At 21.1% G+C, this 19,352-nt stretch overlaps 1 protein-coding gene across 3 annotated transcripts in view; it reads left to right on the forward strand.

Moving 5' to 3' along the window:
- LOC129614830 (serine/threonine-protein kinase meng-po) overlaps positions 1–4,236 on the forward strand; it is a 111,983-nt gene extending 107,747 nt beyond the window's left edge. For all 3 annotated transcript variants that reach the window (XM_055529729.1, XM_055529730.1, XM_055529731.1), the window contains one exon: positions 3,880–4,236. The gene's annotated coding sequence lies outside the window, so the exon portion shown is untranslated. The remainder of the gene's footprint in view (positions 1–3,879) is intronic.
- Positions 4,237–19,352: the final 15,116 nt, after the last annotated feature.

The raw sequence follows: 19,352 nt of genomic DNA on the forward strand, positions 1-19,352 counted from the left end.
ACAATTAAACACGGGCCATTAAGTATTTGACGTATTTATATTTTGTTTTTGTATTAAATCGGATACAGTGTGTGTCATTAATTATAAATATGATTTCAATAATTGATGACACATACTGTACACACTAAAAATCATTCCAATATTGTTATTGTAAGTATTTTGGAAATTTCATCAAATAAAAATGCAATTTTTTGTGAAAATAAAACTAAATTTGTTCAAATTAACTGAAAATTATTCGGTGAAATCGAAAATATTCTTAAAATTTTAAATTTTTTCGAGAGATTCATTACAATTAAATTGTGTATTTCGCTTTTTCATCTTGGTTTTTATTCAATTTCAAATCTGATCAAATTTTTAAATGACTATGTAATTTTTCTTTCTCAAAATATCAACTGAACTTAACTCAAATTTTGTATACAAGTTAATCTAATACGAACAAGAATACGAAAAAATTCTTAATTAATTAATTTCTTCTCAGTTGGCGAATAAAATAGCGAGTTACACGACAACTTGCTTAATTACTATCGATTCCGAATTCTGCATAATTATAGATCTTTTAAAAACGTAAGCAGAACAAAGATTCTGATTCTTCTAATCTGTTCTGTCTTCAGTCTGTATTCCGATTTCTTTATTGAATTTTTAGTAATTTCGAGAAAGAGTAACTAATTTCTACTCGCATTTATACAGAAAATAAAGATTAAATTAAAAATATCTACGGTACTCAAAATAATTATTTTATAGAATATTATTTTCAATAACCCAAACAATTTTTTAAAAATTTCTTTAGAAAATATTTTTAAAAGAAATTTTTATTTTCATTTTTTCAATAACAATTTATTTATAAAATACTTAGAATTAATAAAGAAGTCAAGAAGTTGAATAAAACAAAAAAAAAACGGGAGGGAACCTTTTCAAAAACAATAATACTGACAAAATACACATTAAAAAAAAAAAAGGAAAATCAAAATTAAATACAGTCAATTTCAAGACAATAAAAAAAACAATATAACAAAAAAAATTTTATAATATAACAATAAAAGTATCAAATACTTATATTATATAAAAATGTAATTGAATATTAAAAGTATTTAAATGTAAACAGTACGCAATTGTATACGAGTACCTTCTCTTTTGTATACCTTTGTAACTTTATAACAAGGATATACGCTTAAATGCATAATAAAAGAGAAGAAAAATAAATGAATAGGTGTAATTAAGTGTTATTAAGAAAATTTCATTGTTTTACTGCCTTTCTTTCTCACTTCCTTATAAGAACTTTTTAAATTTTTAAAAATTTTTTGGTAAGAAACACAAACTTAATGAAATCAAAATTATAAAGAAGAAAAAGGTCTAAAATTTTTGTTAAGATTCCAAGGTCATAAAGTCTATTTATGTATGAATAAATGTACACGGTGTACAAAAGAGAATATTTAAAAAAAAAAAATTAAATCACTTAAAAAATATTAAAAAAGATGAAAAGCGAAAAGCAAAAAAAAAAACCAGTAATAATTTTCTTCTTATTCTTCATTTTCATCGTCATTATTTAGAATTTTCATTCTTCTTTCTTCAAAGTTTTACTTATTTTATTTTTCTTTATTTATTTTTTTCCTATATGTAAAACTTCTTGGTTATCAACACAAAAAAGAATAATAATCGCATCAAATTCTCTGTTGGGGGGATCTTATAAAAGAAACTTTTCTGTTTTATTTTGTTTAACAAAATTTATAAAAAAAAAAAAAGACTTTATTTAAGATTTTTCTCTCTTTTTAACAATAATTATTATTTATTTTATATAGAAATTTTGTAAATGCAAAAAAGATTTAAAATTATTATTAAAAACAAAAAATTTGAATAAAAGAAAAGCTTGATGATTTTGCCCGTTTAGGCGTAACACTAAACTTATGTGTTTATTTTCTTAAGTATAACAGATTTTTTTTTTTTCAAATCTGCCATAAAAAATCATTGCAAAATTATATAAAAATCGAAAAATCTTTACGGATCGAAAAATTTGTTTAAGTTTTTTAATTAATTTTATTAAAATTTTGAATATTCTCAATTTATTGCCTGATACAATCGAAAATCGGAATCGGACGGATCGGAACAATCGAATATTATTTGGTTACCTTAATTTCAAATATACTGTATTTAAATATGCAATATTAAAATGTTTCCATCGCTGGCAAAACTGTGATACCACGTAAGTGCAAATGTTTCCAAAAGTACTTTACCAATTTTCTGTTTATGAAATCTCAAACAGTGCATCTTTAAAATTTGCGAAACAGTAAAAAATAATAAATAATTACATATTCTTTAAATAATTTTCATATTTTCATAAATTTAAAAGATGGATTGTTTGACATTTCCTAAACAGAAAATTGGTAAAGTACTTTTGGAAATATTTGCACTTACATGGTATCACAGTTTTGCCAGCGAATATATTATGTATAACAAAAAATATAATGAAAACATTTTCCAATACAAAAAATTTATAATTATTATAAACTGTTATACAACTATTATAAAACTATTATACAAAATCTTATTTACTACAAAATTTAATGTATAAAATATTTTCTGATAATATTTTTATAAAAATAAAAGTCTTAATAAAAATTTACAAGAAAATTTAAAATTATTAAATTCAATTTTCAATAAAAATTATTACATATATATATAAGAAATATTTATTTTAATATTAATGTAAGTCTATAAAAATCAAATCTACATGCTTTAATATCATGCTAATTATTCCTATAACTGCATGAATTACAAAACGACCAAAAAATTCCCACTGTTTTTACATAATTAAATACAAAAATTTTTTTAAATAAAATTATTTTTAGCAATTTCTTTCGTAACAATTTCGTTCGAATTATTTCTTAATCGCTTTACTTTGACATTTTTAATAATTTAAAAATCTGACAATTTATCTCTTATTTTCCTTTTTATTTTATATAATGTCCTGTTAAAAGGAGCATAAATTCCATTTGTCTCAATAAAAATAAATTATTTATTTTGGCAAAAAAAAAAAATTTATTAACGATTTTGTTTTTTTTTGCCTGTTCTTTTTTTCTAATTTTTATTTTCCATTTTAGGAAAAAAAAAATATTTTTTTTTTGCTTTTGTTTTTTGAAGCCTACGTGAATTTTTTTTTTAATGGATTTTCATTTTATTAAAAAGTTATTTAATTTCCTGAGCGCGTGAAATTTAAAGCACAAAAAAACAAATAAAACGCAAACTGGGTGATTTTTTTTTTCTAATAAAAAAAAAATCAATTTATATAATTAAAAAAAGTAAAAATAAAATGGCGAATATTATGTAGGCGAAGATATCTAATTTTTGTTTTTGACTTCATTTTAAAATTATTTGGAAAAGCAAAAATTGGTTATAAATGCGTGTGAGGTTTATTTTATTTTGAAATTAAAATTAAAATAAAAAAAATTTATTAAAGTGCGCAATTTTATATCCAGTAGGAGTTCAAATAATATTAGAATTTTTATTAGAAAAATTTTAAAAATAGTCAAATAAAACAGGTTTTTTATGTATGAATTATACAATTAGTTCCGCGCACTGTAGCGATTTCAAGGCAAATTAAATTGTTTTTTTTTTTTACTTACATAATCATGCAAGATTAAGGAGTCTTTTGCGCAAATTTTTGAAAATTTAATAAAAAATATGGCAAAATACCATAACCAAAACTCGTATGATACAATTATGAAAAATTATCAAAATATTTAAAGACCATATGCTTATATCTATAATTAAATTAAATTAATATTTTTACATTAAAACATTAATTTAACATATTTATTTACATAACTTATAAACTAATTATTAAAAAAAATATTTAATAATTTTTTAATTCTTCTTAAATTTCAGGTTATTTTAACATAACAGCAAGAACAGCAACATTATAAAAAAATATTGGATATATGAAGTGAAAATTTATACATTTGAATATAATTATGAAAATAATATCATTCATCCAGGATGAACGAAAAAAAAAAAATATCGAAAGATAATTTGTAATTATACAATTTTAAATTTAAGATTAAAATTAAATATTTTAATTTTAAAATTACATACATATAAAAATTCATATGAATGAAAAATTAAAAAATGAGCAAAATAATTTTTGACAATAATTAAATAAATATAAGAAATAATTCTATTGAATACAATAAAATGAAAATAAAATATCAAAAATATAAAAAGAAAATTATATAAATATAGAAATAGTTCATATTATATACCTGCAAATTAAATATATATACATATAATATTACTTTATCATCTACATATATATGAAAAATTAAAAATATTAATTCGAAAAATTGGAAATCGCTTCATTATATATATATGTATGTATAAAAGTTTTTGTTTCAATTTAGCAAAATTATTTTAATTTTAATGAAAAAATTTAACTGAAAAACTGAAATTTCAAAAATATTGTTTTAAACTGTTATACAAATTGTTATACAAACTGTTATACAAACTGTTATACAAAAAATTAATTTACAATAGACTTAAAATTTGCTAAAATTAATTTACTAAGATTTAATTTAACATTAATTTACAGTTAACTTATGATAAATTTATTTTTACAATTCATTTAAAATTTATGCAAAACATAATATTTATAAAACATATACATGTATAAAAAATTTATTAAAATTAATATAGAAATATTAAATATTATTATAGAAAAATTATATCCATAAAGAAATAATACATATCTATTTGAAAAATTATAGAATTAAACTATTATATATATTATATACTTATTAAGTAGTAGAAAAAAAAAAATTAAAAGAAAAAATAAAAGAAAATTACAAAAAATGAACCAAATATTTATAAAAATAATTCAAATTATACCAGCTATTAAAAATATAAATGTAGTATAAAATTATAGTAGAAAAAAAAATTATAGAAAAAGAGCATTAATTTATAAAAGTATACTTATTTAATAATTACTTAAAAACAAAATCATTATAATAATTGTAAATAAAAAACAAGAGAAATTAATATTTTTATAACTAATATTAAACAAAAAAAAAACCAAACTGGTATCAATACAATTCATATTATATATAAATTTATAAATTGTAAATATTCAGGTAAATCAAAAATTTAATTATTAATTATTATTTTGATGTTATTTATTATATTTATTGCTATTATTATACTATAATATTAATACGATAGTATAAAAATTTATTTAGAAAAGCTTAAAAGGGAAAAAGATATATGAACATTATTTGATTTTTCAATCAAAAAAAAAAATTGCAAATACATATTCAATATAATTTATTTATTATTAATTAATTAATTTTTCGTATAACAATTTAATATATTTTATCGTGTATATTATTTTATATATATGGAGAAAAAATAATTATATATTGTAAATTGATTAATTTTATGATTTCAGAATATATTATTATTAATTCACTATTCGACAACTATTTTTAAACTGTTATACAAAACTGTTATACAATTGTTATACCAAAAATTAAATTAATAATTTACTATGATTTTGTTTAAAATTCAATATTATACTTTTTATATATTAAAATATATTTATTTATTAAAATTTTATTATCAGATAAACCTAGTAACAATTTCTAGGCCAAAAAAACAGTTCAACGAGAAAAAGAATTGATCTGTCTAAATAAGAAGAAAGCCTATATTAATGAAATTATTTTCTCAATTACTTGAATTTACCTTAAATAATTGATAATTATTTTTTTTTATCATCTCTAATTTTATGCTCTAATTTGGCGCATGATATTGATTTTATAAGAAAAACTTTATAAAATTATCATTTTGAATAAAATATTTTAATTTTTCTTTACACTCAACAATGAGAGCTCCTTTTCAAATCGATACAAAATCGCCTACATATAATTTTTATAGTTACGTACTGATAATAATTATTTCTATATATAACATATATATTATATGTCATAGTTTGAATAATTTTTTCACTCTAATAAACATGGCAAATATTTTTTTCCTCTATACTATATATAATTAGTATATATACTATAAATATTACCTTTTATTAGATAATAAATGTATATTTGAACTAAGTTATTAAAAAACTAAGTATATTTCCTTCCAATGATTAATTATGTACATTTTTAATATGTATTTGTATTTACATATTTAGATAATAATATGTAATAATTGTGTTGTATTTTAGATTTCCCTTCTTCATAATAATTGATTATAAATTTATCAAAACAAGAAAAACCTCTATAAAATAATTTTACATGTAAACTTAATAATCTATATGTATATGTTATTTAGTATTTAATAGCATTTAAAAATGCTCAAATTTATTTTATTTACCTATCCGTATATTAAATAAAATGTAAAAAAAAAAAATATTTGTATATATTATATTGTTTAAAGAAAATAAAAAAAAATTAAAAATAATTGCGTCAGAAATTATGAAAATTTATAAAATAATTTTATCTAAATGTGTATAACACATAATATACATATTTTGTTTTCATTAAAGTTATATATAAATATATTATATAATATCGAAAATGGAAAAAAATAAATATTTGAAAAATTGAAGAATATTAGATGATTATTGAAGTGAAAGGCATGAACTATAATAATTTTTACTTCCATTAAATCAAATTTATTAAATTACTTATATCTAAATTTCGGTAAAAATAGTTATTGATATATGATAGGATTTACAATTAATTTCTTTTATTATATTAGTAAAGAACATCTAGTAAAGAACAACTCTACATATACATAAAGAAATTTTAAAATAATTTAATTTGAATACAATTTAAATAATGTTTTTAATTTATATTTCCTATATAATTTCAAAATCTTATATAATCTTTAAATTGCAACTACATATTATAATTTTGAAATTCAATTCGATTTATACATAACATTTCTGAATGAATATTATTGAACTAAAAAGAATTATTTTATTCAATAATTTAAATAAATTTAAAAAAAAAAATCTGCCGGAAATTGTATTTCAAGTTACAAAATTGTGGTAATTTGAATAATATAACAAATGAATTTCTTTATCTAAATCTCTTCTTAGTTGACAATATTTGAAAATGTAATAATACAGCTCATTTCCTATACAAAATTCGACTTTACATTCTTTCTTAAACTAGATTTTTTCATTATTTCAACAGTTGAAATCTAATCTCCCCCCTAAAAATATGTAATATTTCAAATTATTTAATTTTTAAATAAATATTTTATTTTTATATTTATTTACCTTTCATAATGGTTCATGCTTTCACCAAATAAATAAGTACTCAATTAATCCATATTTAATAGAAATAACCTTAAAACAAAAAAAAATTAATATTTGATATTAATAAAAAGGTATTTACGACGAAATTATTGAATGAAAATTAAAATTTTAAAATGAAAAATTTACAAAATTTATTAAAAAACAAAAATATCGACTTGATGATAATGATCACAGATAAAATATATCAGAAATTTAAATACATAATACACTAAGTCCTCGAGATACGACATTTTTGGTTCCAGAAATTTATGTCGTAACTCGAATTGTCGTTTGAGGAGGAAAAAAAAATGTATGGAAGCAAAAAGTGAACTAGACAAACTGTTTTATAAAATAATTGATCTTTTTTTTTTAAAAAAGGTAACAAAGTTTGAAAAACACAACAAAATATAATAACAAAACCAAAAAAATTCAATTTTGTAACAAAAATAAATAAAATAAAATCTGATTAAATTGATATTTTATCACTTCAATTCATAATCTTAACTACCAACTAGAATTTTTAACAAAATTCAATTTAACATATTCATTATTGAAGGATGTGCTTTAGTTTTGTCGTATAACTAGATTCGGTATAGATTTTTATTCAAAAAACAGTAAAATCTGCCAAAAAAAACAATTTTTTTTTTTAAATTTTCAATGTCGTATTAGGAACAATGTCGTAAGCCGAATAAAAATGATCCAAATTTATATCATGTCGTAACTCGAAATGTCGTATTAGAAGATGTCGTATCTCGAGGACTTAGTGTAATAATTTTTATAAATTATTAACAAAAAAAAAAAAAATTTATTTAAGAAATTAAATAAAAAAAAAACTTCTATACTATTTTTTTTATTTAATTATTTTTGGTTCTAAATTATTTTTATAATTTTTTTTTTGATTATTTTTAACAAAGTTTTATTAAAATTTTTATAAAAACCAAAAAAAAAAATACAATATTTTACTTTAATTAATTTTCTCTGTATGATTTTTATCTGTGATAATTTAAGATTTTTTAAAAAAAGTAAAATTAAAATAAAATTTTTAGATTTAATTAAATTAAAAAATGAAAAAAATACTTAAGAAAAAAAAAAATATAAAGAATGAAAATGCGAACGAATTGAATATGAATTAGAATGTTAAAAATATTATAAAAGAATTAGAAAATTTATTTATTTTTAATTATTAAATTATTATTGTTATAAAAATTGTATATAATCCAAGTATTTATATATAAAAAAAAAACTATTTATTTATAAACAAAATATTATTTATATTATGTACATTTTAAATTCATTTTGAAATTTAAAATCTATAATTATTAAATTTCCTAAAAAGAAATTTTACTCAATTATATTAAATAATTTCCCTACCATTAAATTAACTATTCACAATATAACAGAATTCAAAATGAATAATTTGAAAATTATTTCCCGTATCCTTTTAGACGCATCATTTAGGAGTTCTAAGATATTATTCGAAAATTTTGTAATTTTTAGAATAAAATTTGATATTGAAATTTTGAAATCTTAAATTTTAAATTGGAAACCCCAATATACTTTTAAATAATATTCAATTGCATTAAATGATGTGTCTAGAATAATATTATTGTATTTAAGAAATTTAAAAGAAAAACGTGGATATGTAAAAAAAAAAAAAAAAAACCTATCCCAAGTTCCTTTTTTGAATGAATAAAACTAACAAGAGAATTATTTGTCATTTTGTTAATATTATTTGATTTAAATGCTTGATTATTGTTAAATATAAAAAGTTTTAATTGTTATTTTAAACTAATTACTTAAATTTATTATTATATTTGCATAACTCTTTGGAAGTAACAAAAAAAAAATTGCATTATTATTATTTAAAAATTTCCAATGTAATATTATAAATTAGAATGAGAATTGATTAATAATAATTTGAAATAAGAAAACCAAAAAAAATGTTGTACCAAAAAAAAAAAAAAACAAAATGAACTTATGAATATATAAAATATACTTGAAAATAATATTTGATGGTATTTATTATATAAAAATATATTTATTAAATATATTATAAAATTTTAGAATAGTTATCTTTACATTAATATATGTATACATACATATGAAAGTAGTTGTATAATAAAATGTAAAAAATTTATATTTCGAAAATTTTTGTGTATTTTCTTAAGTTACAGTCAAATTTAAACCACTGGGTTTTTGGTACTTCTTTGAATCTCAAAGTAATTAAGAACTTGTATAATGCCAACGATTCTATATAACATAAAGACCGTTCTGTCACAGACATCTTATAAGAGTTTAAAGGAGTTTATGGTTCTGTTGTCCTTATTACAGCTAGTTTTTCTCATTTATTTTCTTTTTCTATTGGGGAGAGAAAAAAAAAACATTTTCGATTTCTCAAAAATTTCCGAGAATTCTTGAATATGAAATGATTTTGAAGCATCCAAAATTTTATTCCGCATTCTTGCCCTCTTCTTATAGCTATAAAATTAGTAGCAACAGAAAAGTTTCGGTCATTTTGCCTGAAACTCGTTATATTAGTTAACAATGCATCCAACAGCTACTGTAGATTTTGTATCTTTTTTTCAGCGGTTTCAAATATTTTAAGTCCCTTTAATAAAATTTGAGCTTGTTCAGCGTTTTATTAGTTGAATTTTTTAAAGATTTTCCATGACTGATGATTTGAATTGTTGATGAATTTAATTCTAAATTTTTCAAAATGTTATTGTATTTTTCCTTCTCGAGAATTATTTTTAATTCTCCTGAATTAAAAAAATATAAATATTAGTTATTTTAGAGAAATTCTTAGGAATGAATTCTCAAAGAGGAGTCTTCTTTACGGCACTTTAAAAAAAACTTTTCGCAAAATCCAAATTCATAGTTTCTCCTTCTTTTTATAGCAAAAGTCAGGGTTTCCAAATTTATTCACATTTAAACTAGAGCCATCTTTCCACAATACTTAACTTGAATTTTGAAAATATGACTGAACTGGCACATAAAATGAGTGAGTATATAAATTTAAACAATTTTTTACAATCCTAGAGCTTAAATCACACCTAAAACAAAATTTCTTATAAATAAATATTATAATTAATAAATAAAATAAATTATTAATATAAAAAAATTAAAAATAAAAATACGGATTTAATGCGATGCTCCACCTAAAATTTCAGCCCCTGATTTGTTTTCGGACTCGTATAGCTTAAGTTTCATCTAAAAAGTATTTATTGAAAGATTCCTTTAATTGTATTAAAAATGCTTTTTTAATTTAATTGTAATTGTAATTTTTTAATCTTATAATCTTTGGGGTTTTTAAGGACGGTCGAATAGATTACTAATGAATCTTAATTATATGACAATATTGAATTTTATATAAAACACGTATAAGCTATTAAAATATTTAATATATAGGGTTCAAAATAAATTCTAATTTATATGTATGTATATATATAAAATGCAAACACCTATAAAAATAAATATTCTTTAAAAGGTCATGATTTGATTTTCACAAAAAAAGTTGTTAAAAATTCATTGAAAAAGAAAAAAAAAAAGTGTAAGGGATACTTAGGGTAAAGTATTAAAAAAAGGAGAAGATTTATCCTTTCCATTGATTTTTAATTTTATAGTACTACGCGTTATAATATGAAATTGAACTGTGGGTTATAGTCAACCTACACATATTATAGTCTTATAATCCTCTCCAATTTTATATTGTTATTGCAATGCTTTCCCGAAATTATTGTTTAAGAAAAACATGTACGTTATGCTTGATTAAATTTTATTCTCTCATAACACTTTTATTCGTAAAATCTTTTATCTTTTATGAGTTCATTTAGTTATAGATTGCAATTAAAAGTTGATCAGTATAATTTGAGTTTTTTTAAGGATTGATTCAAGTATTTTTTTTATTTTTGATCCTAAATGCAGTTTTTTTTCAATATTTAAATTTGACTCTGATTCAAAATGAGCTCGAAGCTTCGACTAATATTCTTCAACTCTGATTCTTCAACTCGGATTCTTTGACTAAAACACTTTGGCTCCGGTTCTTCAACTTTGACTTTTTGGTAGCGGTTCTTCGATTCGTACCTTTTTTTTTTGACTTGAATTACTTGACTTTATTTCAAAATTTACATTACATCGCAAACAAAAAAAAATTCATGACCTATCGGGAAAGCTATGTAAAGTTTAAATTTCTTTCTGATTTAGTTGTAATAAAAAATCAACAATTTAATATAATCAATAATTTCCTATAAATCCGTATAGAACTTTTATTGAATAGAGTTCATGACTTATGACATACCTATACGTACGCGCTGTCACGTATACTCAAAGAATTTAGTTTTTTATATAAAAAAAACTAAAATTTAAGTAAAATATCTTAACAAATTTAATAAAATATTGAATAAATATTCTCCTTAGGAATAAGATTAATAAAACGTTTTTATAGTTTTGAATAGATTTTTGGTTGTTTTTTATTGTTAAATGTCATTTTCAATATTGAACTCAATTCTATCTTGCGAATTTTATGTGATATTATTGAAATATAATATAAACAACATATTTTATTATTAAATAGGTTTATAAGTACAATAGAAATTTTGATAAAAAATAAAATATTCAATTCAGAAAGAGATTCTAATATATTTTTCATATAAAATTAGAAAAGAAAAATTATGCACTAGACCAGATTGTAAAAATTTTAATAAATATTTTTGTATTGTGTATTTAAATAATAAATACAATAATGGAATTTAATAAAAATGTTTAAAAAGAGTCTTCAAGTATAGAATCAAGTTGAATTTTGAGAAATTTGTATTGTTAAGAGCACATATGCAGCATTATTTACGAATTTTCAACAGGTTTGGAATTAAAAAAGTTGATTATTTTACTTGACGCCTCATTGAAATCTAAAAAGTTTTAGCCCTTTTTTGCTTTTGCTATTCGAATTCCTTACTATTTCAAAATATAATTTATAGCTCTTAATCCATCAATTCAGTAACAACATAATCATATTTAATGCAAGTAAATTCCTTCCTCTAAAGTTTATCTAAAAATAAGAATAATATTAACAAAAAAAAAACAAAATCATTTAGGATTTATAAGTTTAAACACATCTTTTATAATTATTAAACTAAATTATTAATAGCTCATAATTATTTTTACATACCCTAATAAAAAAAATTTGGTTCCAAGAAAAGCCCCTTTTGATCGCTATTATTCAGAAACTTTTATTAAATATTTTCTTTTATAAAATAAATTAAAAATCTTACAAAATAATCGTGTCAAATATAATTAAAATTTAAGTGAAATTTTAATCACACATTAAATTATTTCTAATTACTCGTACAATCTTTAAATTCCAAAATCCTTTAAAAAGCCACTCGTAATTCAAGTATAACAGGAAAAATTCAATCTGTAATTATATGATGTAGGAAAAATTTTATTAAAAGGTTCTCAATTCCTGATTTTTTAATATTTTTCTCATACTCTAATTCAAACGTTAGCATAGTGTAAAAGAAAGAAAGAAAATTTTCATCTTCAATTAAATGTTCGTGTTGCTCATTAAGAAAACAAATTTATGTGGATAGAATTAGAAAAACAACCATGACAAAAATCTTCTTCTACAAGGATTAAAAGAATGGAAATTTGTCGCCGTTTTGTTAACATGGTGTTTTTTTTTCCTTATTCTTCTTTTTTCTTTCGTTTTGTCATTTTATATTTAAATTAAGTGGTTTATTTAAGTATTATAAAATTAAAGTTTGAATTGTAACATAATAGATAATTCTAGAATCTAAACGGTAAAGTCTAAGACGGTTGACTTAAATTTATTGATTTATAAAAAAAAATCTGATGAATATTGGAGGCTCAAAATTTCGGCAATTTTGTTCCGTAGCAAATTTTCCAAAAAATTTTGTACCCAGCGTCAATAATTTTTAAATTTCAAATTTGACTCTAATCCTAACTTCAGTACATAAATTTTGTAAATTTTTAATTCCGTTAACAGTTCCAACCTCAACATTTAAAATGTTGAAAGTTCCGACATCAAAAACTCGACCACCAATATAAAATCCTACAATCATTAAAACAGTGAAAGCAATGATTTTTTGATTTTTTATTAAAAAATTAATTAATAAAATACTTTTAATTAATGCATATTCAAAATTTCAATCTATGTTAATCCAATTCATTATCTTCGAAGATTCCAAACAATGGTTTATAAGATAATTAAATAAAATGATTGACAGGATCAACTACAAATTTTCTCTATTCCATTTTTATGTTATATAATCATTTCAAGCGCTTAAACATCCCTACATACATGACGTTAAGAAGTTTAATTTGATGAATCCAAGAAGATGATGTTAAAAAGCCTCTTAGAATTAATATTTGACATCATAAAAATTCTTGTGAATGTTAATTGAAAATTTAAGGTAAATTATTTTTTTTTTGTTATTTTGTGTTTTATTTCAATTCTTAATTATTTTTTAACTTTTTCTGTGTCCTATGTATTTTAGTAGAATTGAAATTTTTGTTTGATATTATAAAGGATTTATTTTCATTGGGATTTTTATTAAGATACTCGTAAATTACAACGCATGCATTACGTTATGGAATGTGGAGGCAGAACAGTACGAATTTGTTGCAAACTCCATTGCAAACTCATATTAAACAAATGTTAATGAGTATCTCTTAAATTAAATTAAAAATTATAATATACTTTTATTGCAATAATGAATTTACGTAAATAATTTTAATTGAAGAAACATTATTAGAAAATTATCAAATAATATAATGGAAGTTCTAGTGGGTGGTCTAATTTTTACTATACTATATTTAATCTTATGCGTGGTCTATTTGTTTTGAAAATTTATTAAATATAAAATTTGAAACACCTACTTTATTGTCTGTTTTAAATCGTTTCTACAAAGAATTGCGTACATTTCTACGTACAATTGAGATATAAAAATAAATAGCTTATTTAATACCATTCGGCAAATTTTATATAAATTCAAAATTTGATATCATTTAAATCTTTCAATAATGTATGTATGTACATATGTAAGTAATATTGAAATAATTACTAATAGTTTATATTAATAAATTCAATAGAATTGTTTGAGGACTGAATCAAATAGTGCGAACTGCTATACCATACCATGTTTGATAAATGTATGTGAAGACAATGATTGCACTCATTCTAAAAAAAATATATACAAAATTATAAATATAGTGCAAATGAGAGTTGTCCTGAAACCATTTATCAGTATTACATATACAATTACTTACCATCACATTTTCTTATATTTTCAGCTACCCCGGAGTAGTTTATTCAATAATTTATGTAATATTTCAACAATGGCAAAAGGTTATACATATTGTATGTATAATGTGCACACTTAATAATTTAAGTATTATAAAATTCCATAGGTGAAAAGCAAAACTAATTCCTTGAAATTTAGTTTACTTTATGTTCAACTTTTAATTTTTATTTTAATCCAGTCAAGTTTTCATAACCATTCTTTTCATAATGCGGTTTTGTTTTTAATAAAATGTTCAAAAAATTTTCTGGAATTTTAAAAACGTTTTAATTAATAATTTTTTTTCCTTATATTTTGATTTTTTTTTTGTTTTTTCATAATACATTAAGTCCTCATCAAATAAATCACTGTTAATATTTTGAAATGAAAAGATAATGGGGGATTAAAAGGGATCTAAAGTATTCATATTCATATATGTAGGTATGTAGGTAGTTTTTTTTTGCTTTGGTTGATATCCTTGTTAGGTACAAATTCAAAAACCTCAAACTTTGAAATTTTTTTGTTGCTCGGGATTTTGGTTTATAAAAATTTATTTAGTTTTTTTTTCTTTTTAGATTATACTTGGTGTTCCTCAAGAATTCAAAAGTTTAAACAAAAGTTTGTTGGATAATCCAAGAGGTTTTAGAGGTTTTTTATAGAAGATCATACTTACATACATATATGAAATGTGTCATTTAAGATTCCTATAGGAAAAACTAACAATCTTTGTCGTAAAAAATGACGAAGGTTACTCAAAGAGACTTTTGAAATTAAAATATTTTTATTTTCTATTTGAATTTTAATTTGATAAAAATACGTTTCCATTTTGAGTTTTTTCAAATTACACAGGTCTGTATGAAAACCACAAAATTTGCATGTTTGTTTGAAATCCCATAAAAAACTGGTTATTTAACGTTTTCTTCTTTGCTAAAATTTTGAAATTTCTATGCAAAATATTTATCACTTCCATCGAAACCATAAATATTTATGTATATAATAGGTTGGCGATTACCAATCACTCCGTTTAATATCCTTTGATCGAAATGTGTCCAAAAATGTGTAATTTTAAAAAGGTTGTGGCAATTAAGCTATAGTTATTTATACATTTATACTCACATATCAAATAATTATACGCCAATTTTTCCATCAAGTGCATAATCCCTCCTGGCCTCTCTATGTTCCGTTATGTAGAATATCAGCATGTTTTCTTTCTAATTTAGGCATTTCCAGAGATTGTTTATTCAATATATTTTTAAGTCAAAGACTTACAAATAATACAAAAACTAAAAAGTATAATAACAGACCATTGAACAACTGTAAATTGTAAATGACACAGCACAAATTTCAATGAGTTTATTCTAGGAAAATATGTGTTCACATTTACTAGTTTTGTAAAATTAAATTTTTCTTTTGTATAAAGCCCGGTTTCCACTAAGCGAGTTCGAGTATATTATAAAAGTATATGGAGACTTATTTAGTTTTAAAAATATTGTCAATACAACCGAGCTATGCTATTACTCGGTCTTTACATCAGTCTGGTTAGAGTGTAAAATATTTCTTATATTACATACATTCATATGACATCTGATTTGACATATTTTTATATAAATTTTCCGGTGCTGTCAAAGTTTCAATTTCGTATAGAATCTTTTTTTTTAACTGGATTTCATTACATATATGTGTGAGTATGCACCTGAATTACGCTTAAAAATTTTTAATAGTAACTTAAATTTACCATAATCTATTCCATAATCTCTTAATATTATTTTTAAAGTTAATACAGATGTCTATGCAGACGTATGTATATACATTTGTATATTTACATAATATAAGCCCAAAAATTTCTAATAATGATATCCTTTAAGTTAATAAATTCTTATATTGGCTTTTTATTAGTACTCTGTAATTTCCTTACCGTTCTATATTCACATTTATTCAGAAATTTATTCTACCTTTTTATTAGTACGCATTTCATATACATATATAAATATGTATTCAAATATGTATTTTATATGTATTCAAATATGTATTTTATACCGTAAATATTTAGATAAAGTTTTCAATAGCAATTTTTCTCGAAATTTTTGAATGTCTTTGTAGAAAATAATGTTTGAATGTTAAAAAACTTCCAAAATTAAAAATTCTAGATTATAATGGTATTGCTCTAAGAGTGTCATACACGCATTGATTCAATGTGTGTAATTCAACCAGATACTCGTATACAAACCATTTTGGGAAAATTGGGGAACCACAGTCGAAATCAAAACTAAGTATTTGGAAAAAACTAAAAACTCAACTTGTACAACCTTTCATATACTAATTAATCTAAAATATTCCAATTAAAACAAAATGCCATTGGCATATCTGGCAAAACAAAAAAATGTTAGTTCAATTTTTAACCACCCTTTTTTCTTTTTCTTTTTTTAAAAAAAAATTACGATTTTCTATTTTTAGAATTTAAGAACGAACAAAATATATACAATACTATATTGACATATACATAAACACAACTTACCGTACACTACAGCTAACAGACATTGCACACCATCTATACTTTGAATATTAAACGATAATCCTTTTTAAGGTTTATATTTTTCGTTCTTCATTTTCCTTTTGTTTTTCATTTGTTTGTTATTTTACAGTATCACACCAGGATGCAAAGCGTTTAAAATCACAGAAAAACAAACTGAAAAATTCAAATTTGTTATAATAAACGGAAATTGTTTACATATACAAACAGAAATAACAAATAAAAAATATTTTTAGAACTTTATTACCTACCAGTTTTTATCAGTACAAAAATTCTCTGTTTCGTATTTTAGTTTATGTTGCCAAAAAAGGTACAGTACTTAGTATATTTGTACATAATGTTTTTATTATTTTGTCCGGACATTTTTTATATTATGCATAAAAGTTGTACAATGAAATTATTGGCACTATCATAGCGCTAAATAGATATAACAAAAAAAAAACATAAAAAAAACAAAAATTATTTAAATAAAATTCAAATCTAAGGATAAAAAGGTTTGATTTTTTTATTTGCGTTTTTTATTATAAAAACAATGATTATTCTTTTTGAGTCTTTTTATAACCATATAGAGTAAAAGATATCACACAACAAGGGATTAAGGGAATGGTTTGCAAAAAAATTGTATTTTAGTAAGATTATTGCACTAAATTGAAACGTGACAGTTGCTGTTAATATCTACTTCAAATATTATTTGATATAACTTATTCAGTTTGTAGTATAGATATAGTGCAAAACTCAAAATGAGTTCTTTCGAACTTTCCTTATTCGAACAGAAAAATGTATGCTTACATAAGCCGTAAGTCCGTAAGTCGTTTACATAATCTTTAACATTGCAAATTAGTTAGTTTTGAGTAAATTTATACAAATATTTCACGCCGCTGCACAAAAATAAAATCCACTGCATAATTTTCATAACATTTAAATGATCAAATTATTTGTTAGTAAATAATCTACATTTCCAAACATCAGGCAATTGTAAAAAAACAATAATCAAAAGTAAAATGTAAATAAAATTTAACACAACACCTAACAAGAGTAAATAATAAAAAATGTTAAAATAAAGGTTCTAAACACATTCATGGATACTGTAAAATTTAAAGGCATTTAATTTAAACAAAAAATTAAGCGTAAACATGAGAGGTCGCTGAGAAGTCTCAGCGTAGTATGTTTTTATATTCGAAATTATAGTTGTTAATTAATTTTGAATATAGCGAGTCACTTGAAGAAAAATTTTATTCATTATTTTAAAATTAAAATTTATCACACTTTCAATGTTTCTTTGCCATTGAATAAAAAAAAACTTAAACAAAAAATAAAATCAGCGAACGCTTAAAAATGTTTAAAATTCTTTATCAAACAAAATATTTTATTTAATAACCCTAATTATATATGATTGCTTAATTGTTACGAAGCTCTAAAATGACAAAATATTTTTTTTTCATTCTAATTTTTATACTAAATACATACTTATATATATAACATGCTATCAAATTATAGAAATATAGATGTTGTGTACTATATGTATGACGGCCTTTTATGTTATACGTTGAAATAATTTGTTTTAATTATTCAAAGAGAGTAAGTAGGTGATGATACCTTTTATGTAGTTTGAAAAATTGTTAAAAGAAATTTACGTTATTAGCTTATTTTTGATTTTGGTATTTCAGTGACATTTATACACAGTAACGAAAGAAATTATTTTATATAAGTTAAAAGCTTGTTTGAAAATTTTGCAAAAATATTATCAAATATTTGAAATTATAAAAAAATTTCTTTTGAATTTCATTTGAAATGTGTTTATTTTTATCTTCCTTAGATTTCGCTGTTATCTGTTTTGAAATTATATCATTTATTTAGTTATAAATTTGGCCGCCATCGACAGATGAAATTCTAAGATAATTCATAGACGCCATCTCTTATAATTGTTTAAAAACAAACACTCTCCGTGAACAGCGTATATAAAATTATTATTAAGTTAAAATTAAATTATCTTTTATTTTTGTTACTTACATTATTAATAATAATTATTAACAATAATTTTGTAATAATTATTTAGATTAAGTCGATTACAATTCCCTTTTGCAATCGATTAATGAAAAATACTTACTTTTTTTATAAAAACGGCAACACTAATAAAATTTTGAAGCGTCAAGATGAATTTATTTGAAGTTTGTCGATTGTCATTTTCATTAAAATTTTTACAGTTTACCGACGACAGTTTCATAGTCAAGGTTTGGTTGAT

Source organism: Condylostylus longicornis, unplaced genomic scaffold (genome assembly GCF_029603195.1).
Source record: "Condylostylus longicornis isolate FDR11 unplaced genomic scaffold, ASM2960319v2 ptg000122l, whole genome shotgun sequence".
In the NCBI taxonomy this organism is placed as follows: Eukaryota; Metazoa; Arthropoda; class Insecta; order Diptera; family Dolichopodidae; genus Condylostylus; species Condylostylus longicornis.